At 38.0% G+C, this 25,203-nt stretch overlaps 1 protein-coding gene across 3 annotated transcripts in view; it reads right to left on the reverse strand.

Moving 5' to 3' along the window:
• Positions 1-23,080, reverse strand: part of LOC129242536 (uncharacterized) — a 49,120-nt gene extending 26,040 nt beyond the window's left edge. The window contains exon 1 of one of the 3 annotated variants that reach the window (XM_054879226.1): positions 22,763-23,080. The gene's annotated coding sequence lies outside the window, so the exon portion shown is untranslated. Of the gene's footprint in view, positions 1-22,588 lie in introns of all 3 variants that reach the window. The other 2 variants (XM_054879224.1, XM_054879225.1) reach the window with 2 other exon arrangements.
• Positions 23,081-25,203: the final 2,123 nt, after the last annotated feature.

The following is a 25,203-nucleotide window of genomic DNA, read 5'->3' on the forward strand; positions in this document are numbered from 1 at the left end:
TGAGTTGTATAGCTCAACTTCATTACCCACATAAAATATATTCTTCCTAAATCGTTCCCAACGCTGGCCTTTATTCGTCGAAATAGTTCTTCGTTTTCTGATTCCTATACTCTCAAACTGTTGTGCTCGTCCTTAGTTCGGTCGAGGTTAGAATACGCGGTATTCGTTTGGAGGCCGTTTCATGCAGTCTATATTAATAGATTAGAGCTTTTACGCGCTTTGCTTTGCGCTCGATACGCAAGACGCACACCACAAATAGGAAGAGAAGCTCAGTCAAACACCTAACAGAAGTGTACGCGCCAATTATTTATTTTATATTTTTATATTTTATATTGGAATAGATTTTCTCCACGAAGTATTACTTCAAATTATTACTAAATTAATTGTTTAATCAAATTCCAAGTATTCTCTAATATTCTTTCTCTGTAATTAAGAAATACTACATTTTTTAGATTATTAAATACAGGGTGGCTGATGAAAGCCGCTACCAAAAAAAATTTAATAACTTTTTTTCTTTTTAAGTTATCTGTTCCATTTTTGTTTTAATTTGCAGATTGATCTTTAAAATTTATTAAAATGGATAACTGGGACACGCAAACAAGAATTTGGAGAGTCCGCCGCTATCACGCACTGGAGTCCGTAGTTTTGGTACAGAGAGAATACAGGCGGATGTTTGGCGGCGATCCCCCGAGCAGATGGACCATAATGAGACTGGTGAATAATTTTGCTGAGCAAGGAACAGTCGCAAGAAGGCCTTATCATCGAAACCCACCAGTTCGGACGGAGGAAACGATCGCTGCTGTAGCTGCAGCTATACAAAGCAATCCAAGGGTTTCAACAAGAAGCTTATCTGCTCAACTTGGTGTCAGCCGACAGTCTTTGCAAACAATAATGCACAAAGATTTAGACTTATTTCCCTACAAAATTCAAATGGTTAACAAACTGAATGCAGCAGACTTGCCGATTCGCTTGGAATTTTGCCAGAAGATCCTGCAAATGGTGGAAGAAGACCAAAACATGTTAAACTGCCTTTTCATGTCTGATGAGGCCCATTTCGATTTAAACGGCAATGTGAACAAATAAAATTGTCGAATATGGAGTACTTCTTACCCACAGGTACTCCACGAGACGGAATTACATCCTCTTCGCGTGACAGTGTGGTGTGCGGTTTCTTCACGCTGTATTGTCGGGCCTTATTTTTTTGAAGAAAATGGTCACACCGTTACGGTTACTGGAGACCGTTATTTGAAAATGCTGAAAGAATTTTTCTATCCAGAACTACGCCGAAAGAGAATTCCTCTCAACTCTGTGTGGTTTCAACAAGATGGGGCAACGTCTCACATAGCCCAGACTGTTATGACAGAGTTGCGACGAAAATTTCCCAATAAACTGATTTCAAGAAACTCCGAATTTCGTTGGCCCCCCAGGTCGCCTGACCTTACTGCACCTGACTTTTTCTTGTGGGGTTTATGTAAACAAGAAGTTTATAAAACAAAGCCAAAAAATTTGGATAAACTAGAACAATCCATTCGGGCAACAATTGCAACAACTTTTTACTAAGATACCGCACTTGTGTCCACGAGCATGGAGGGCATTTAAATTCAATTATTTTTAAAACTAGTTAAGCTACATTTAATAAAATTTAATGACCTTCAACTTGAAAAAAAAAAATAAATTAATTCCATACACTAAAAAAAAAGTTATTTGAGTTTCTTAATGTAGCAAAATTCATCAGCCACCCTGTACTTAAAAAAATATTTGTATATAGACCATTTCGTAGCTGTTGCTCTTAAGGTTTGCCTCTTCATATGAAATTTGTTAACTATGATTATTCAAATGCTTAATCTATTTAAAATCCTATTCTCTGTATTTTCTGTTCTCTTTAAACTGATTTATAAGCTCTGCTGTTAAATCTAAGGCCAAACCTTAGTGACATTTATCACGTCATGCGTTTCAAGTGAAATATTTAAAACTACTGGCTGGTATTCCAACGAGCCCCCCAAATGTATTTGACGTAAATTATCGCGAAAGTTGATACTTGGGTCAAAAGCTAAAATATTTTGCATAAATCTTTCCTTCAATTAATGCGGGAAGGAATAATCAACAATAACAAAATGGCACAGCACATCTCCTCTCTTCCGCCTGCATTCGTTGCTAATAAAATACACAAGGCCATCGCAGCGCACGGTTTTATATGATCTGCAGACGGTGGTCCCAAAAGCAATATAATCGCAAATAATAGATATTCATTTCCACTCGGCAAGCATTTAGACATTCACATTTGCAAATTAAAATTTCCAAGAAATTTAATTCCTCCTATTGTTTAATATACTCTACAAAAATCAAGGTCGTCATGCCCATCTAGTGATTTATTATTTAGAGCTGTGTGCACACATGAATATTAATGAATATCGATATGTATACAGATGCATGTACGATTCCAATGGCGACATGCATACATACATATGTGTTTTTATATTGAAAATGAATGTTCCTCCAGGCAATTCAGAATATGTAAATATGTATCTTTTGATACCAGAGGATAAGACGCTGCAGTGAACGTTTATCTCATAAGCCTTTCTCGCCTTTTCACTGCGAGGAATCTCCAGCTTTCCTGCTCTAAATTCACGGCGACCCTCTTTACCGCCTGAATGGAGGAAGCCAAACTGAAGCTAAAGGTGAAAGTCGATGACACACCAATACTGGTGTGTACAAAAGAAAGAAAACCCTTGCATTAAACAAGGGAAAAACAATCCAGCATCACCGACCTTTATTTCCAATACGTGGCAGAAGATCGCCACCAATTTAAAGACGGTACGCAACATAATCGGAGGAGGAGCTCGGCCAAACACCCAAAAAGGGTGTACGCGCCAGTTATATATATATAAGCAACATAATCATGCTTATTCATATACTTACATATGCACTCATATCCAAGGTTTTTATTCTAGGGAATGCGAAACTGGAGGAAGTAATCAGGTGGAAGGCAATAAGACTGGAGGAGAACGAAATCAAGTGTCTGAGTTAACAAACTTTGAGCAGCAAGCGTTGGAGGCATTTGGCAATGCAGACGCAGAAGGCCACTCCAACGCCCTTATTTTCCAAGAAAAGAAATAGTAAATACCTATGAATGTGCAAAAGTATTTAACATGCGAGGGGTGCCTGTTATATTTCGGGATTAGAGAACAAAAACAAATTTTAATAATCGAAAATCACTTTATTGTTTTTCAAAATATTCTCCATGAAGATCTATACACTTTTGCATGCGTTTGAACCAATTGTCGAAGCACTTTTGCCACTCTGAATGAGGTACCTCCAAAACATGCATTCTGAATGCCGCAACCGCTTCTTCAGGTGTCGAAAAACGTTGACCTCTCAGTTTGTTTTTTACGTACGGGAATAAAAAGAAGTCATTCGGTGCCAAGTCAGGACTATACGGCGGATGACCCATTAATTCGATGTTTCGGGTGCTCAAAAATGCAGTTGTTTGAGCCGATGTGTGAGAGCTCGCATTGTCCTGGTGAAGAGTGATCCGTCTTTGGCGATTGGTTTTCCTAATTTCTTGGAAGACAACTGGCAAACAAATGGTTGTGTACCACTCAGAATTTACTGTTCTGCGTTGTTCTAGTGGTACGGTTGCGACATGTCCAGTTTTTCCGAAAAAACAGGCGACCATTTGCTTGGAAGTGCTTCGTGCGCGAACAACTTTTGTTGGATTTGGCTCATCTTGAAACACCCATACAGTCGACTGATGTTTACTTTCGGGCTCATACGCGTAAATCCATGATTCATCACCTGTCACGATGTCATAGACGTGTTTCGAAGCCCCGCGATCGTATTTTTTGAGCATTTCCTTCGACCAATCGACACGAGCATTTTTTTGGGCGATTGACAAATTGTGTGGGATCCAACGTGAACAAATTTTTTGGACAGTCAAATGTTTATGCAATATTGAATGTATGCTGGTCTCACTAATGCCTAAGATTGTCTCAATCTCACGATAGGTCACATGACGATCTTGCAATATCAGTTCGCGCACAGCATCAATGGTTTTCGGAACAACAACTGATTTTGGACGACCTTCACGAAATTCGACTTGGAGTGAACTACGACCACGATTGAATTCACCATCGATAAACACTGGTCCTTGATGGAGCTTCATCGCCAAAAAATGAATTAAGTTCATCCATGTAATGTTGCTGAGCTAATTAACGTCGAAAGTTGTAAAAAATAATCGCACGAAAATATTCACGATTCAATTCCATTTTTGGACTGAGATGAATCTTTTACTGTAAACAACACAAATAGCGCTGGTATTTCAAAACGTTCTGAGTACGTAAAAGCCAAAAATGTCAAACTTTGCGATACAGCTGTCAGTTGCGGGATTGCAACACCAGGGCCGCCAAATTCTGCCAAATAAAAGGCACCCCTCGTATAATTTTTTTCTTCCCTTAAAGGCTCTAGAGAACACACCATCCCCGTTGACTTCTCCGGTTGCCGTGGATAGCGTGCCCGATGTTGCACCAGGGGTTTTTCATCTTCATCTTCATGAATTAGCAAAAGCAGAAGAAATGCGATTGACATTTGATAACTTATAAACTTGAAAAGTAAGTTTTTAAGGGGGTGGTAGGGTTTAGCGCTAAAAAAAAAAACACTTTTTTTTTAATTTTTTACAGAAATATGGCTTAAGATACTTTAATAAAATCAGTTGCATGTTATTGTACATCTTTTCAATAAGTTTTTAAAAAATATTAATAATAAAATATTGACAAATAAGCCCATGGCAGAGTTTTTTTGGAGATATGTTTTTCGAGAGGTGCTCTGCGGTGCCAACCGGCATACGTCGTAGAATCATCTGAAACTAAAAAAGTCGAATTTTTCAGTTAAAGTATGACGTAATGCTCCCCCCCCCCCCCCCCCCCCCCCATTAATAAAATTTTTTTTTTTCATTTTTGTAGTTTTAGTGGCAAAAAAACGTAAAACGAGCATTTTTGGCGAAAAATTTCGCCATATTTGTAAGTCAAAAACAACCTTAAAAAAAAAAATAAAAAAAAACAGTGTGGGGGGAGGTATTTTTGATTTAGAAAACGTGTGCCAAATTTGAAAAGAATCGGTTGAATAGTTTCGGAGTTGTGATTGGCACCGACTTTTAAGAAGTCGTTTCGGGAAAAACGCGTTTGAAAAAATGACTCTGAAAAACTATCGATGCTCCGCATTCGAGGTAGAGTGCCTATAAAGGCTATAACTTTGAGAGTTCTGCTCCGATCCACTTAAAATTTTGACACAACATTCTTGAAATGATTTACTATATTATAAGATGAGTGAAGAAAAAAAATTTCGATTTTGTGACCCTACCCCCCCTTAAACAGTCTCTATTCATGTGCACCCATTTATTTACACCTAATATGGTGGTAACAATGTTGATCAGAATAGACTGGTTATTGGGTAATTCAAAACGGTTAGGTGTCTGGAGTCTACGAGTATGTCGACATATTCCTTAAATATACGAGAGTCGTTTGAAAAGTTTGTGCAAAAATAAAAACTACTTAATTGTTTCAGGTTAATACACTTCGTCCAACGCTGTACTAGTTTGTTGATCCCTTCCTAGTAATACGATTTGTCGAAGTCTGAAAAATAGCCATTCGTTTCTGCAATCAGCCCCTCATTTGAATAAAATCTTTTTCCCTACAGCCATTTCTTCAAATTTCGGAACAAATGGAGAATAGGGGAATGTGAAACGAATGTGAAACGAATGTGAACCCTATTTCCATTAATTTCGGGACCACAACTGCTGACACGTCAGCTGGTGCGTTGTCGTGATGGAAAAGGAAAATCACTCGACTTCCTCGCTTCGAAGGAATGCCAAACATAAAAAATCGATCTAGCAGAAATTTGATGTGTGCTCTTCCAAAGGATGTTACTAACTAAATATAAACCATCTCTCTGACTTTTCAAACGACTCTCGCAATTTTTAATTCAAATCACTTTACAAGATATTGCATAAGTAAATTAAAACAAGTTCCTCGGAAATTGAAAAGCTTTTATTGTAATCAAATTTTGTAATAAACAAGTGTTTACTACTTTTAATTCGATATTTAAAGTTTTTCGAAGTTCGGAACCTAAAAAACACAGGCATCCCTAGTGCACGAGCTAACTGTTTTATGGTCATGGCTGCTACCAGAAGTATCTACGTGACTCGTCTTTATGTCCAGTAAGCCACGAAGAGGAAGATGTAAGGCAAGTTTTTTCGTATGCCCACGATTTGCGCCTATCAGTTATTTAGCTACACTATTAGAAAATCCGATAATACCAGAAAGCGCGCGTGGGATATGCAGCGATATGCAACACGGATTAAAGCACACAGACGTCTCCACGGTTAGCGGCAGTTAAATAGACGATACTTCACAAATAAACGGACTCTTCAGTCGAAGTGTGGCAAGTATGGAGAGAGGGGGTGGACAGGCTCAACTGTGGTGGTTTCCTTCGGAAATAAACAAAACTGGTGGAGGATTTAAGTGTATGCAACTTTTAACGGACTGCATATGAAGAGGAACTCATGTAGAGCCTAGTGCTCAACCACCTTCCGCAGATTTAATTAACAGTAGTACCGGGAGGGGATCACTACCTTGACGGTAGGGGTTTAGTTCGGGTTAAAGTCTCACACTGACGGGGTAAAGCCTTTACTTCCTCCTCACAAAACAAAAAAAAATATGCACCCGAATGTTAATCGTCATATTTGCATGCTTATGTCCGCAATATTGGTGAAAGCGACGATCTTTGAGATAATTTGATTTATTTAATGCATAATGTGAATACTGTTGCCAGAGGAAAATACTGTTTCAAATCATTTTCTTGAATAATTAATCGCCTTGATTGCGTTGGAAAGCACTAATCCTCTCCTCGCATTATTATTTTGTTTGAGATAAACTTATAGAGGTTGTAACAAGATAGTTTACTTAAAACGCAATCAAATATGTGCGCGTATACGCATGTGCGTATTTATCCAATGTTTATAAGAAAGTAGCTTAAGTCGACAAAGCTCAAATAATGGGAATACATGAAAATGTATGGTGCAATCAGAAACACGCCTGATATATGGTATACCATGTACACATGTATGCGCATACATAATTATGACAACATAGCTGAAGAGTGATCCCGGCATATTAAATACAAATGTAGACACATACAGTTTTTAATTTTTCAAATTAGTGGTAACTTTTCATATTAATTTCCTATTTACTTGTACCCGTGTATACATATGCATACACACATACCTATGCTCGTACGCACATATTCCCGACACTAATAATGAAAGTGCGCCAGGCACTATTGACAAAAGTGCGTACATTCGCCCATCTGTCAGGCTGAATATTAATGAAGCGTATGTGAGAATTAACAAAAGGCTGCCACCCAAATGTGAATTAGGCCACAACAAAGTGGGAAGCCTGAAGAATTCCACAGACTGTTTATAAGAGTTGAAATCAAGCCATGCACCCACAAATTGTCGAAATCCCGCCATTTCGTCGGCGTAGCGTTTAATTATTTAAATTACTATGTATATATGTATGTATGTACATATGCATGTATTTATGTGGCTATGTGAATTGTGAATTGTCAACTGTCAAAAGCATTAAGCGCCATTACAAACATGTGGCAAAACGATTCTCTAAGCAACCGCACTTCCAAGCGCCCTGACACGCAAACCCATCCTCCAACGGTGCGTCATGCGGTCAAATGTTGATGTATTAATAAAAAATATTTATATGTTCTCGTACTTGCATGTGTACACACGCATACGAGTATATAATATATGACTTAATTTATTTTTCCGCTTGAGTAAATGTCATATAAACCAATCCAATATTATGAGAAATGCCGTTTGAAGCGCTTATGGACACAGTGTCATTGCCATAATGGACAACAAAGAACTCGTCCGACCATTAAACGATCCGTTCATCGATCTGTCCAATCATATATTCGTTGTTGACTTAAAGTTGCATTGAACTTCCGCAGTCGCAGTCGCTTCTTTGCCATCTTTCATTCGATTTAGCGCATATCTTTCGAACTCCATGGAAAGAGTGTTAATTGATATCGAACGCTTGGAATAAAAGCCTTGGGCGCTCAGTCGTCGCCTTGTCATAGCACCACCTTGCACTCCGCTCCGTGCTTTACACAATCTATGCAATCGAGTATTGATGCACTAAATGATTCCAGATCTGCCTATCGTCAAACATTCGGACAGACAAATCACTTTAAAAGCAATCAATTTAATTTTTTCTTAACTTTTATTAATGTGCACATAAAAAAGGGTAAAAATACTGAAGAGCAACGGGATATAAATAATGTCTTTTATCTCTTTTAACAGAATTATTTATATAGTTATGTACATGTGGGTATATATGTAATTTACCTCACAGTTATTAAATTAAAATCCTACATTCAGATCAAAATGGGGAAAAAATCTAAAGAAAAAAATCATCTTCAAAGGTAAAGTATCCTAAATTATCCATCATACAAATGCATACAGCCAGCTAAACATACAAGTATACGTATATGTATATTTACGTATGGACTTCATAATCGTATGCACATTTTTTCCACATGAAGTAGATACTAACGCCAACAATTCCTATCTATGTAAGTACCGAGTTATTGAGACATTACGAGGCAATGACAACATTCACTTTTCAAATTCCATTCAAGCAGAATGCGATATGACGGCAAACTTAAGTTCCGCTGCAGTTGACGTGCTTCATCAACGCCTATCAACGTGCGAATAGCCGATAATTTCCGCAGACAGCCGTTTAAATTTAAAATAATTCGAAATGAATTATAAACCTAACCGGATAATGGAAATCGATTTGTTCTTAGTTTTCTTGTTGAAAGTTTAGTTGATTCGACTGTTGACTCTGTGCGACCACTTGGGTGCGTGTTTTTGATTTGATTTCCATAAATTTAATCAATCGCACTTCGTAACCGACAACTGCTAACAGTTAATTACCCATTTAACAATCTGCAGATACTGTTAAAACGCTCAATCCACCAACCATCCATCAACCAATTATTTCAAATTCTGCAGCATATGGTTTTTTACATCTAATGGTCAATTAATCTTTTCTAATAATTCATTTTCAATAATTCACTTCACTTCTTCTTCTTTCAGTGTTTTTACAGGCGTTTGTAGGTAAGGGTTTAAATGAAAAAGCTTCGTTATTTGTTTCTCTATTATGCGAAGCCGCGCCAGTTATTCATACCAGGTGTAGACAGACCCTTCAGAGCATGATTCTTCCACTTGATTCTTCCTTGGTATCGATATTATCTTGCAGTATTTGCTACATGGCAACGCTTTAAGTCATCAATCATTCGTAGGTTATGTAAATTTCAATTCGCTATTATTTATCATGTTTACTCTTCTTGTAACTTCCGCGTGCAATTGATCTTGAAAAGTTGAAATTTTGCAAAACCTAAAATATCTTCCGTTTGGGAAAACTTCGAAAACGTGGGCTCCTCTAAACATGCAGCATGTAAAATATGTAACAAATTGATGAAGTACTCCGTCCCTTGGGAAAGACTTTTCTCGGAAGCACAGAAAGAACCTGTTTTGTATCTTTTTGGGTGTTTGGCCGAGCTCCTGCTACTATTTGTGGTGTGCGTCTTGAGGTTGTTCCACAAATGGAGGGACCTACAGTTTCAAGCCGAATCCAAACGGCAGATATTTTTATGAGGAACTTTTTCATGGCGGAGGTTTGCCATTGCCTGCCGAGGGACGGCCGCTATTAGAAAAATGTTTTTTCTTAATTTTAGTGTTTCACCGAGATTCGAACCTACGTTCTCTGTGAGTTCCGAATGGTAGTCACGCACGAACCCATTCGGTTACGGCGACCTCATTTAATTATTAAGCAAAATATAAAAATATTAGATCTTGTGGATTTCTCTCCGTAAAACTCAAAAAAAGTGAAAAAAAATTAATTTCCTTTGGATAATAAAAATTAGGAAGAAAAATTCTCTGATTTTTATAATATAATTTTTTACTCAAAACATGAATATGCGTGATATTCTTTACCGATACTTATTCAGAGCTTGATACTTTGTACAGACACCCGAGACCAGTAAAAGTGGTATCGGATGAATCGATGGGTCTTTCGATATTTTTGATTATTGTTCATATGTATCTTATGCTCAAGCTAACGCAATTGTTGTGTTTTACGCTTTTTACGAATGCGCCTACTCAGAACAGTGCAATAGATCTATCTTCTCATCCTTGTTTGACGGAGTAGCTGCTCAAATTCTGCAACAAATAGAAATACGGATATGGTGAGAGATTTTCGGAACTGTTGGACGAAATATGCCTCCTTTGCCCACCTAGTGTTGAAATCACCAAACACCATTAAACCGCTCTTTGATCTCATCGCTATTCTTACACATCGTTATACATACACTGACTGACTACCTGGAGACAAGACCTCGGAGTCTCCTTTCAATACATATCACATGCTGAATATTTATTGCAGTCATGCCCCGTCCATCGCTTCTGTTGTGCGAGGCTTGCGAGGTCTTTAGCACATGAAACCGTTAATAGTGTTTCGAAATCGAAATTGAAAAGGGGTGAGTGAATACCAAAAGCCTTAAGATATAATCGCGTATTTTCCGTAGATGAACCTTATCGAACAAGAAACTTTGAATCGCTTTTGCCTCCCCCTCACTTGTATTCTAAAATCTCAATAACTCCCCGACGTGTGAATTAATCAGTTTGTGAATTAGTCAGCTTAAACGATTTGGCCCGAGTGCAACAAAGCACAACTATACTTTTTTTATCTAGCCTCCTTTGGAGGCAGTCGACGATTCAATCCCTCTGAACTCTAACCACAGTGCTAATGCCACGTTCTGGAACTTTGTACTTAAAATTAAAATGCGTGGTCTTTTTGTTTTTGTATAGTTTGCGTTACCTACTTAGCTTCTATTTATTTCGTGTGGTTTATATTAGTTTGGTAAAAAAGAAATATATTATTTGATCGGTAGATGGCTGTAATGATCGATATCTCTTAAAGAATCAACTAAAATGTATGCTCTAGGTTAAGGTGACATTTCACACTAAAAAAATTATTTTGCAGGTTTTGTTTATTCCATTCAGTTGTGAGTTACAGGTTGTTAGCAATGGAAATCAACAAAGAGAAAATTCGATACATTTACAGTTCTTCTTTGATAAAGCGAAAATGCCACATAGGCCACTGAAATTGTCAATGGTGCCACTATAACAGTTCATTGCGTGCATTTTTGTTTCGTCGATTCCGTTCAGGCATTTTTGATGTTAAAGAAAATGTAGATAAAATCACAGAAATATAGTAAGCGAAGTTGACCGGCATAGTAGTCTTGGCATCTCCCAGGACCTAAAGATCGACCCTAAAACAGTTTTATGCCATTTGCGCAATAAATGTAAGCAAAAATAATGGATTTCTTTTTCCCCAAAGTAATATTCAATCATCTAAAGAAGAAATTAATAACTTAACCTATTTGTGACAATTTCTATGTCTTCTCGAGAATTTTTTGTCGTAGATAAATAATAATAGACGCGGATCTAGATTGACAGCTTCGAAATACAATACTTCCCCACTAAATGTAATACATTCTTTGAGTGTAGAACTGTGCATACAAACCCATTTAATTTCAACTCGAATTTTTCGTATCTGATTACAAAGTGAATGCACACAAATTTGCCACATACCAATTGCTGAACGTTTTTCTCCGGCTTTCCTGAGTGCTTAGATTCGTGTAGTTAGTTTGCGCTATCGGACAGTGCAAAATGTCAAAACTATTTGGCCAAATGTGCGCAAATGCTAATTGAATCGGAAAGATCAACCACTCGATACGCCCCAATTAGGGTACGCATTCGCGGAACACGCACTGGCCCCACGCTGGAAATGTATGGCGAGGTGGCGCCAAATTGCCCACACTTCTGAAGCCTCTTAATAGGGGCTGATTTTTAATAAAACTTAATGCTTGCCGTCTTATTTATTAAGTATTTATGTATGTTCGTATGTATTTATGGGAACTCTCTGGTTGTCAGAATGCTTCGGTGCATATGTACATAAGTACGTATGTATATTCGTATTAATAACTCGTATTTTTATATTTATTATTGCTTTTTTTCTCTCGTATCACATGCGAGCTGCCGCCTGGCAGATGTGTATTTGTATGAGTGCATAAGTGTTTAAATGGCGATTTGTTAAGAAGTGCTATCCATGGAAGTCCTAATTGCGAAATGTATGTATGTATGTGATTAACGGATGCATGAAATATTTGTATATTCGCATAAGCGCTTGCAAATCTCTATAAACAAAAAATGTTTGTGCTTACTTTAGCATGAGTGTGAAATCGAAAGTGCGCATATGTATGTATTGTTGTTGTATGTTGTCAGTATTCTTGCATGCACCTGCAGTTATTTCTATTTAAGATCAATCGAATGTTTATTATCGCACGTAGGACAAACGACAGCCATTACGCGATCAACGAATACAAGTATGTATGTGTATGCTTTTCCCAAGCCGTCGGCTGCAGGTCGATGACTTTTCATTGATTTTTTTCTGATTTAAAATAACAGTTGATTGTTATTATTTAAGGAATATTACGCCTTCCATGTGTATCTTAGCAGTATAAATACTTATGATTTATATTTATGGATGTAGGGAAGCATTAAAGACTCTGAATTTATTCTGAGGTCGTAAATCATTTCCCAATATTTATTGGGCATATTGAATATTGTAAATATAGATACTTATTATTAAACATTTACCTGCATATGTATGTGTGGATTAGTGAGTTTTATGAGTCATTTTCTTATCGAAATCCAAACTACAGATTACTTTTTGGATTATTGACATCAAATATATATTTGCACAGTTGCAGTTCGTGGAGGAAAAGAAATCCATTATTTTTTAAGTTTATTTTTATTTATGCGAATAAAAATACAAGTAGTGCATGCCTTGATTTCGTCATACAAATGGAGGAACCTACAGCTTTATGCCTCTTCCGAACGGGGGATATTTTTTATGAGAAGCTTTTTCTTGGCAAAAACTCAATTTTTTTTATGGTGATATAATTACTTGAAGGGGCGATCTCTATTAGAAGTCCGTAGTGGGCAACGAGCCCATGACTAACCGATTGGGTATAACGTATAAACCAGAAGGACTAATACCTTCGGTATTGACGTTCAATTAATTCTGAATGGCAACTGAAAAAGTGTTGTGTTTGATTTTTAAAATTATTTTTGTATTTCTCGTTGTGATGCATTTGCAATTAAAAAAATATTTGCATTTGAAAAAATATATATATAAATATAATTGGCGTGTGCACCCTTTTTGGGTGTTTGGCCGAGCTCCTCCTCCTATTTGTGGTGTGCGTCTTGATGTTGTTCCACAAATGGAGGGACCTACAGTTTTAAGCCGACTCCGAACGGCAGATATTTTTATGAGGAGCTTTTTCGTGGCAGAAATACACTCGGAGGTTTGCCATTGCCTGCCGAGGGGCGACCGCTATTAGAAAAATGTTTTTATTATTGTAATTTTGGTGTTTCACCGAGATTCGAACCTACGTTCTCTCCGTGAATTGCGAATGGTAGTCACGCACCAACCCATTCGGCTACGGCGGCCGCCTTTGAAAATATATAAGTAGACAAAATATCAGCGAACTATGAAATCTATACACAAAATTCAAAGATGTGGCCAACTTCAATGGCCAAGTGATGGAAAAGTATTCTGCAAAGAGCGCCCATTAAACTCAAGTTCAGGTTACCGGACCACTGCAGTGTATTCCAAGCGAAAGCAGCAACTGTGAAGAAAGTAAGCATCTATTCCGAAAGCCAAGTAGCAATTTGGACCCTGAGATCACTGATGGTCCGCTCAAAACAGGTCGGGGAACCTGGTTTTCTTTTCGACCGCACATGGTCACACAGAGCTAAACACCTAAACACCTGTGAGGTGTTGAATACCTGTAGTCTGTTCCTGGAAAGGTTATCTTCGTATCTACTATGCCAACACTCGGCATTCTCATATCCACGGGTGAGTCCAAGACGGTGAGGTAATTTCTAGGGTTAACAAAACCTGCCGACGTAATTTTATATAATAATACTTTGATTCTCTCTTGCAGCAGCTGTCTGGAGGATGTGGTGAAGTCATCCCAGAACCTTCTCCTCAGCTGTCCTACTTCGCAAATATGGTTCTCACTTATTTGCCACGCCTGCGGGTTTGGCAGGTTTAAATATGAACCACCTGATAAATGTCATCAGTAGTACCGAGCTGCTAGCACAACCATATTTGATCACCGTTCGGTCTTCTTCATAACTCTCAACCTGAATATTGGACTTCCACGTTAACTTACTGTCAAGGACTAGTTCCAGGTACTTCAAACTGTCAAACAGCATCACGAAAGTACCCCATAGGGAGTTGAGTCCGATGTATTTTATATCTCTTCGTGAATAAGACGAGTTGCGTTTTGAGAGGATTCCCCAAAATTCTGCAGCCATTTTACAAATGCGTTTAGGTAAACCTGCATCAAATCGTACAGAGTGTCTGGTTGACTACGACAACCCAGAGTAGATGTGAGAAACATCCCATTACGGTGTGCCCATTCTATAGATAAACGTGATATTTATAAAGAGATTTTGTGTTTGCCTTCGGGAAGATATTATGGAAAAAGAAAAATTAAAACAAAATATTTTATCCGGGATCTTATTGGATGTCACTCCGTAGAATTTCTTCAATATTTTGTGAAACGTAGACATTTTTAAGAATCCCTTTCGAAGCAGTCAGCAACCTCCAAGGTAGCTTGACCAAACACTTAAAAAAGGGTGTAAGCGTCATTATATGTACCTCTAAAAATATGTAAGTTATTTATATTTGAGAAATTTTTAAGAATAGAAAACGTACGATGGCGTAAAGAAAGTCCCTACAGAATTGCCCAAATATTTCGGTCGATTCTCAATGTTAAAAGGCATCCCTACTAAGCCAAAATATATATAGCCTTAGCGCACTGATTTCTGTATAACGGGGCAGTCCTTATAGAGGCCTTGAGTGCAGGCACATGACTTCTGTAGGAGCTAATTAAATGAAGAAGAGGAAGAACGGTTCTCGGATCTTCTTTGCCACTATCCTGCTTTATCCAGACGAAGGTTCAGCACTTTAGGTAGACAATTTTTTAATGAGTTAGAAGAAAGAGGACCTCTAAAGTTTAAAAATGTTCACATTGGTATTAAGGAGATAAGGACAAGTTCCCCATGCGGTATCACAATGGACTATGAGCCCATCCGCTATGACCTAACCTGGCATTTCTAGCATCTGAGTTGTAGATCCGCTGGGATGAGAATTTACTTATATACAAAAAAGAACGAGGAAAAACCATTGGTTTGCAATGATAATTTAGCAGTTTCTGTGAAACCCTCTATTAGCTACGGGGCAAATTGAAGTATCAATTAACCGAAGAAGCTGCAATAGAACAGAAATCGCAGCAGAGTAACGTACTTTTAAACATTTCGGTAGTACTCGTATAGGTAGTTTTCACAAATTTTGTTGCGTTAAGTTTAACCAAGAGAAAAAACTTGCGCTTCCAGAAATACACCCACGCTTTGGATCTGGGCCCCACGGAACTTCGGCCGCAGGGACTGCAGAATGAAGATAAGTATATTTTCTTGTTCACTCAGCATTTGATTTCAACGAATTAATGATTAAGGTGCGTTCACTTTTTCTATATAATGTATGTGTGTATGAGCGTAGCTATGTCCGCGGCAGAACTGAAATTTACGACATTTAAGACGTTAACCAGTTCTTAATGTGACACAAGTTAATGAAAGTGAGCACGCCGCGTAATCGACGCACACTTTGCATTCGTCGTCAACATTGTGCTTCTAAATGACTCCACGGCCCTGTCTGTTTGCCTGCCAATCTGTCTGACTGGCAATCATAACATAAATAGTATGCGGTGTTTTTAATTTATATATTTATTTATATGTATAGGCAGTTGTACATGTGAAAATATGTAATATTGTATGTCCTATGAAGATTTATTTTGCGTACATGCAATTGCCTAACGAGGTAACGCCTGCAATGCCGGTTAATATGCAAATGCTCGCACAAATACATACACATGCAAACACACACATACTTTAGCCAGGTAAATGCATGCAGCCAACGAATGTGAATGTGAACATAAAAGTAAACGCTCGGCCTGGGCTAACAGTCGATTCTTGTCTACTTTAATTGCGAGGCGTGGGTGTTGGGGGTGTGATCGTACTTACTTACATACATTGTATTTGTATACCTTTGAATGTGTATGTGTGAATGTATATACATTTATTTAAAACTTCAAACTAAATGTGGTTTAATTAAACGCAGCTAAAATGTCGATAATCCAGCCATCAACTCTTTACGATTTGATGTAAAAGTAATCATTTGAATTGTATTGCTACGGTGCTGTGTTGGTATGGTAAATTAATTCGAAATGGTTATTTAGACAATATTAAAATCATAAAAAACCGACTGCAAACTGTCAATACATACATAAATATGTTAGTGAAATATATGTATGTAACATACGAGGTGTGGTTATTAAACAACTAGACTGTCAAAGCTATAGGACAGGCACACCAAATGTGAGCCTTAGTTAAAAGTCAAGTTTTCTCGCTTGAATAAAGAGTTTCATGTTTCTATAAACAACTCAATATATATTACATAGTACCGTTACAACAATAAGATGCTCGGAAAAACGTTTGTGCTGTCACATTGAATATCATTGAAAATTACCTAAGTTGTTGTTAAGAATAACACATATGACGAATCGTTTTTGCTTTTTGATCGATCATTGGAAGATCTTGGCTTCAGCGAGAATCTTCAAAGCGCGAATGAGTAACCAGAATTGTAACCAGCCAATAATGTTTGCTTTTTCCCGTACAAATTATTTAGAAAAAAGCTTGGAATTGTGAAAGGACAGGCCAAGACAAAGTGTCGGCTTATTCCGTATTGTCTGCAAAGATGTTTCTAGCCAAGTATAGCAAGATAAAAGCGAGGGTGTATATTTTACTTAGTACTACCAAGTACATACACACGAAAAAAATATAAGACCAACTAAATTTCTTAGAGAGATCTGCAAGTGAACGGAAATGGTGGGACTGGAAGTAAATCCAGACAAGACGGACTTAGTACGCTTTACAACCAAGTTCAATATTCGTAGCAGGTTGAGTTGGAACCAAAAACATCGACTAAATACCGAGGCATTGTTGTGGATAGCAAACTGTCATAGAGATTAAATTTGGAAGAAAGAGCAAAGAAAGCCCCTAAGATTGGAGAGCATGCAAAGGATTGCAGGAATATGTGTAAGCAGCGCTATGAGAACAATTCCAACAGCAACAATAGAGAGACTTCTCGACTGGCATCCAATCAAACTAGTAGTAACAAACTCAGCCAAAAGATCAGACTGAAGATGTCGAGACAATTCTCACAGAGGCCCTTTTTTGATTGCAGACTATTGATTGAGCCTATTTTGCAATCTCATTCATTTCTCTTCAATATTACAATACTTTTTCTTTTTTTGAAGTGAAAACTTCTTTAGAATCGTTGGGAGTGATTTGGGAAAAAGTGAAACGAAAAAAGCGACCAACTTGGCTACGAAGCGTTATATTATATGTTGATATTAACGTATCGACGAACTAAATAAAAATAACTTTTATTTTTTCTTGTGATTCGAACCAAGGATTTTGGATCGGAAGCTCACATTGCCAGTCGCTCGGCTACCGCGTCATGCTATAGGTGCTGGCCTAAGAGTTATTTAGTTACGAAGCGTTATATTATATGTTGATATAAACGTAGCGACGAACTAAATAACTTTTAGGCCAGCGCCGACAACATGGCGCGGTAGCCGAGCGACTAGCAATGTGAGCTTCCAATCCAAAATCCTTGGTTCGAATCACAAGAAAAAAGTTTGTTTTAAACAGATATTTTATTTTATTTTATGATATGTTTATGAGGAGCTTTTTTTCATGGCAGAAATACACTCGGTGTTTTGCCATTGCCTGCTGAGGGGTGAGCGCTATTAGAAAAATAGTTTTCCTTAATTTTGGTGTTTTCACCGAGATTCGAACTGACGTTCTCTCTGTGAATTCTGAATAGTAGTCACGCACCAACCCATTCGGCTACGGCGTTTGTTTAATTTTACTGATGCAAAAATGAGGGAAAATATTTGAATAAAGTTTGCTTACTGTTTACACATTTTCCAAAGGTGACGAAGAACCAAAAAAAAGTCGATTTTCAAACAAATACGAGTGCATATGTGTAATTGTGTTAGAGTTTCGGTCACGCCCCAGCAAAACCTGCGTGCATATGTGTTTGTAACATTCAAAAAAATGTAATTGTGTTAGAGTTTCGGTCACGCAGGTTTTGCTGGGGACGCTCATAATAGCAACCGCGTGTGTATTTTTATATTCGTGAATATTTTCATTTTTAAATATTTACCGCAATTATGCCGAAAAACAATGCAGAAAAGTGTCGTGAATATCGACAGAAAAAAAATCAATAAATAGCATCACGGAATTCATTCACGAAAATTTAATAAAGTATACACCAGAAGTATCGCGGATACTTAGAAAAGATTACGATAAAGTTCCAATGATTTTAAGTGGCGATTTTAACGTAAATTTTGCATTAGACACAGCGGTTCCTTCAATTGACTTTCTCAATACAACATTCAATTTAAAAATGTGTAACAATCGCACTGAACCGACAACACGATCAAAAACAACAATTGACGCGGTATTTCAAAGATATGTTGACAACATCGAAACCAAAGCATTTGTATCATATTTTAGCTATCATAAGCCACTCGTAACATTTGTTGAAATTGAAAACATTGAGGATGAATAATAATAAAATGAAGAAAATAAAATATGAACTTTATAGCAATATTATAATGAACCTATAATTATCCCGCCCCTAATGCTGCTTTCGTCTCATTCTCTCTCAGTTTGTTTTACGGAAGGTTTTACTTCTATCCCGTCTAACCGTTAGACTGGTATTTTTTTTTTATTTAAAAACATTTTAGCATTTATATGTGAGATACCGGCCGAAACATTGGAAAGAGTATGCCAAAATTGGACTAAGCGGATGGACCATTTGAAGCGCAGTCGCGGTCAACGTTTGCATGAAATAATCTTCAAACATTAAATTATATGGACTGCACTATCAATTTAAATAAAAATTTCATGCATTTTTCTGAATTTGACGTGTGTTTTTTTGAAAAACTTTCCTATAGCTCTTAAGAAATCACCCGTTATATGTGACCTTAAAGGCGAAATATCTCTGCCCACAATACATGCACAGCAACTGAAAATCTCTTTAAAACTTAGAACTTCTCATAAATCGACAATTTTTTACATATTACAAATCGATTTACATATTTATATACCTACATAGACACCGTTGTATTGTGTTAGGGTCAAAAACTAATCTCATCCATGCCAATCAAGTCTAATTGTCAAATGCACTTAAATGCTGCGAAATATCAAACTGATATTTTATAGAACCTAACAATATTGATTACTCTAAGCCGTAAAGGAATTGGTATTGGTAATCGGTATTGTCCCAACATATTTACGGTGGTGTTTTCTAAGCGGAGGTAACCGCAATTAAGGGATCAGTGGATTAGTTGTTTAGTTCTGTAATTACTGTAGAGGATGTAAATACCTACTTCGAAAATTAAGCGACAATTAGGTACTTGGGCTCGCTGTTTGCGTGTTCGTAAATAGTCGGGGAATGCCTGACTTCTCTGTCGACTGCAACCCAATACTGCGATATTAGGCTCATCTGGGTTCCCGGTCACAGTGGCATAGGGGAAAACTGCTGGGTTTATGAGCTTGCTAGACAGGGGGCCCCGGAGACAGTTTCATCGCAAAATGAGGGCAAAAATTTAGACATTTGGTCTCTCACTTTTTGTTTCTACGCCTGCAGATATTGCGGGTTTAAATATCATACACCTGGTGAATTTCATCAGTACCTTGAAATGATTAATACAAACGTATTTAGCCACTGTCGTCATCTTCTAATCCAAAGCCCCTCATTCCTTTTTCCACCCTCTGTATGGTATCACAATGAACGAATTTTGATTCTTTGTCCTAGTTCGGCTACTCGTAGCCATTTATCCTATCCTATCCTATTGTCCCTCACCAAAAATTCCAAACTAATAATGAAATTCAAGCGATTGATTTACGAAGATTCCGATTTCAGATTTTTAGTTTTATATTGGGGCGCCTTGGCTGTTTTTAATAACTCTGATAAGCTTTTAAATAATATATTATATTTTCAATGGAGCTAACACTTCTGCGTTAGTTAGGTGGCCCAGCATGGGTGACCAACTCCTTGCGTAGATCAAAACAATTTTGCAGCTCATTAAAATTCCGAGAATTACACGGAGGTATGTATGTACATATACGGCACCTCTGTGAAACCTGCATGAAAGCAGGTATTGGTTTATCATCGAACTTATTTAACTCGAGCTATAAAATAAAGAAAGAAACATAGCAGGAGTTTACCTATAGTATACCCATGCACATACATATGTATGCATGTATGTGTTGTATTTGTATTCGTTTATATGTAAGCCTTTCGGTGGGTGCGTATGCTTACACATTAGCATAGAAATATATGTGTATATATGTATTAGGGATGCTAGTCCCGGGATTCCGTATTTTTCACGTCGTGGATGTCCCGTAGTTAGTTTGTATTAATCTAATCCCGAGATTCTATAAACTTTGCGATACCAATTGAAAGATGAAAAAACCTTGTTTATTACAAAATTTGATTAAAATAAAAGGTTTTCAATTTCATTTATTCGAATAATGTTTATTCCATGGTGCACACCACCTATTGACCTTATGCAAAGGCAGGCAGTGCAGAGAGAATATAGGGGAAACTTCAGAGCACTCTGTGCCTTTGTCCGGCATAACCAAAAACGCGCTCGAAATGCCTGGGAGCCTCACAGTTTAAGGGTCCGGAGGATATCTCAATTGTGGATCTTCCAGCGCTGCCTAGATTTACTAAAGCGTTGACATCTGACGTGATGGCTACTTTAAATTTTAATAGAGGCCCGTCTCCATCTGGTATCGCTAGGGACCAAAAGGTCTATGTGTGGCTTAATGTCAGCCCAGTTAACCTACCCTAACATATTTCATGGTATGTTTAAATGCTTTCAGCTAGTGAATTATTATTCATATTAAAAAATGTATACCCAAAAGCGAGTCCTGGAACGAGGCCCGAAATTCCGGGATGAAAAATGCCTTTTGAAATTGGCATGCCTAATATGTATGTATGTACAATATATACATATGCATGCATATACGATGGGGCTCAGTGCTATCACACCACATTCATACTTGCTGTTTATTTTCTTGTGTAGCTGCAATTGACACGGCAAGTAAACATTTCGATGTTGCTCCCCAAGTTACACAAATGAGTTGAGTTCAAATATTGGCCACTGCAGCAATTGAAGCGATTCAAAAGCGTTTAACAAAGCAATCGATGTTTGTTATTACCAAATGAATTTTTATTGCAACAAAAGATTCCACTTCCTCACCGATTGGGCAATTTGTTTCTCATGGTAAATAATCGCGGTTTATTTAATTTTTGATATGCATTTGTAGGTATGTTTGGAATAAATTCTTTTGCGTGCTCACTTAGTTCATCGGCGCCGCATCAATTTCGATTTTAGAGTGTTCAATAAAAACAAAACCTCACCTAAAACTAATAGCATGTACGTACTATATGCGATATTCAAATGTGGTTCTTGAAATATAGTGCATATGCAGGTGAAATAATGAACAGATCGAGAAAACGATCCGGCAGCAAAGGTCTTCAACCCGGAAATCTCTTACGAATCTGCATTGGTAGAGGTACTGCTAGCTGATATTGCGTCTAAAATTGGGTTATTCGTGTTTTCTGAGACGATGACCGGCGCTTTCCCAGTTAGCAATAACTTCAAATTCACTGAAAATCCACTGTAACAGTTGTTCCAATTTTATTTTTGAGTTAGCATAATTCTAAACTCAGGAAGTACAAGTACACACATACATATGTACAATGTTCTCTCATTGCAATGGAGATAGTTTACGTTTTCTTCGCCAGTTCATAAAAGATTTGCACGAAAGGAGTTTAAAATGTAAGTGCATACACCAACTCAACATATTTGCCGACCATAAACGCATTTATTGTTTATTGACTCCGGGATAGCAATGAGCAGCCTTGCTTACACATACCAGAAGTTTGGTTACATTTTGACTCTTAACACCAGCAGAGCAGGACAGTCTGAAAGTTAAGTGCGTATTTTAATATTTTTATCTTGTGTCAGCACTGGTTAGTTTCGAAGCACAGGCCGAGCAAGAGGGAACTACTTGAGAAGATATCGCTGTATTAAAAAGGAGAAAAGGAAGAGATGCATAACAACTTATGTATTCATATCGCTCCGCAAGTAAAAATGTATCCATTAGAAAACTAACTATATCACAAGGTGCACACACTAAGCATGCGAACAAATCTATGTCTTCTTCATAGTTTACCCGTAGTTGCTTTTGCTTAGGGGCACACAATTGTAAGTGCATGTACTTTAACCAGACATCGAAGTTAAAATTGTTTTGGTTCTCACATCTAGGCTTCACAATCGCGATTATTTTTTATAACTCGTAATATAAATTTAATTACCGCAAATCACAATATATTTTTTCGATTCTAACCGATTGTTCATCAGCACTATCGGAAAAATAAAGATCAAGATTTATAAGAAGCAGCAGCTATGGCACACCGCCCGATCAACAATATCGCGTGCGCTTGTCAAACGTTGCTGTTCGTTGCGGTCTTAGAATTTTAATTTTACGTCCGTTTGGTCGCTGTGCCGCGAGTCGACTGATCTTTATATTCGATCGCAAGCTCAACTGCTCAAATGGCCAAATGGTTACACAGACGTGCGTGCGTTCAATGGCTTTTCCTCCGATGCAAGTTCGACGTAGCACGTTTGCTTCCGCTTGTATTGACCGAACCAGCAGCTGAGAAACTGAGAAGATGGCGTGAATCGACGGGCTCTGTATACAAACAAGCAGGTTGACTCAGCGACAAACTAGCTACTCGCGACTTCGACCCGCCGTGTGTAACTGATTCATGTTCGCTTTCTTTGTTCGATGCACTCATCGTAACAGTTCGGCTATGAATTCGTTAAAAGTTTTGTTTATATTTTTCTTTGGCTAGAAACGCCTGAACGTCATAGTCTTAGCAACAGTTTCAAGAGCCGATCAGAACGGTGTTGTTCTTTTAAGAGAGCATTTGGCTATATTTGCAGTATATTTTTCGCAGCCTCCTCCACCGTCTTTGCCCATAGAAGTTTGTATTGCAGCCTCAATCTCCTCTTGGCAGTGTAGTGTGTTGTTGCTGTACGGTATGGTTGCAAACAATGCTTCAGTATCGGTTGGCGGTGATGGTACTCTTCTTGGTGTTTTCTCGTTATGCTTTGCGCACAAATCGTTTATTGTGAGCACATCTGTGGTGCTTCCATTTCAGAAGCCACTTCCACGATCTGCTGTCAACTTGTTCGTGTTGGAGTGTTAACTCAAATATTTGTTTTTGTGGTTTGGTTGGCCGTCGTTGCTAAATAAAGGTAAGCTACCATGAGCTGAAAACCCTACTACAACGACTACCAGATGGATGTACGATAAGAGAAGCACACACTCGTGTGTGCATACATATGCACCCTGTAGTAAATCACACTGTGTTCTGACCACTGTGGAACTAGGCAATTGTGGTACATTACGGGACAGTGACTGATCTCACAAAATATTGCAGACAGTAGTAAGTGCCATATTCGGCATCAAGTTTGAGCTCCGATTAACAAAATTCTATTTACAAAAACAAAACAACAACTGAGCACTAAACCAGATTGTTAGATTCTGGGTTAATATTTTTGCAAAACATGTAAGAACTTATCAAAAATTTGAATTTGCGGGAGAGCCAAGTGTGGAGAATTGACGTGAGCTGAAAAAGGAAAATCACTCAAAGAATGCCAATAACAAAGAAATAAACCGATATGGCTAAATCTTGGTGTGTTTGCTTCGTAAAATTCATGTATGCATGAGTTTTTCCAATAAAATGTCAACCATAACAAAAAAGATGAAAGGGCGCGAAGAATCATTATTACCACCGATAATGAAGACTCCTGAAGGCCGTTATAGCTGAAGGGCTTTTTTAGCCTTAATCGCCCCACGGCAATCAATGGGAATTTACATGAAAATGCTTGCGCCAATTTTTGATTACTATATTACATGCATTACGACCGCCGAAGCCGGATGGGTTGGTGCGTGACTACCATTCAGAACTCCGCGCATGAATAGAAATAGCGGTCGCTCCTCGGCAAACAATGGCAAACCTTCGAGTGTATTTCTGCCATGAAAAAGCTTCACATAAAAAACATTGCAGAAATGTCGGAGTCAGGCTAGAAAATATTAAATGATCTAGTAAACATACATATCTTATAACATATTGTTGGAGTTCCCCCAAGTGTACCGAGTTCAAAAATTTATGTTTTTAACCTCACAGTACCTCATTCTTTAATATAAACTCTGCTATGTCACGCTTTACTAGCCAAGCGGCAATCAGGGCCCTAGGGTCGATGTTGGTACACCCGAAACTGGTTGTGAAATGCCTGATTTAAGACGATCTGGGTGCCTGGTCACAGCGACATTGCAGGAAATTGCGAGGCGGATGAGCTGGCTAGCCAGGCCAATTGTGAGGTAGTTAACCCGCGAAACAGGAGTATTGGGATCCCGTTGACTACCTGCGGTTCGCTCTTGGAGAGGTGGGCCTCCCGTCAACTCAGCGAAAGCTGGTCAAGTACACAAACTTTTATGGTCGTGAAATCTTTCTGGCCATGAGTGAATCGAAGCCGCTGGAGAGATCTCGTGATTATCAAAATCTTAACTATCGAATTTCGTATACACACTGTGAGGCTCGGCCTTACTTCAAGTCCTGCTGATATAACAGGCATTGATATGAAAAACCTGATGAATATCATCAGTTGTACGAAGCGACTAACACCTCCGTAAATCAGTCATCGTTCGGCTGTCTTCACCAAATACACAAACATGCATTGTTTAAAAATTCCAATAATAATATAATATTTTCGTTGCAA

The sequence above is a fragment of the Anastrepha obliqua genome, chromosome 3 (assembly GCF_027943255.1).
Source record: "Anastrepha obliqua isolate idAnaObli1 chromosome 3, idAnaObli1_1.0, whole genome shotgun sequence".
In the NCBI taxonomy this organism is placed as follows: Eukaryota; Metazoa; Arthropoda; class Insecta; order Diptera; family Tephritidae; genus Anastrepha; species Anastrepha obliqua.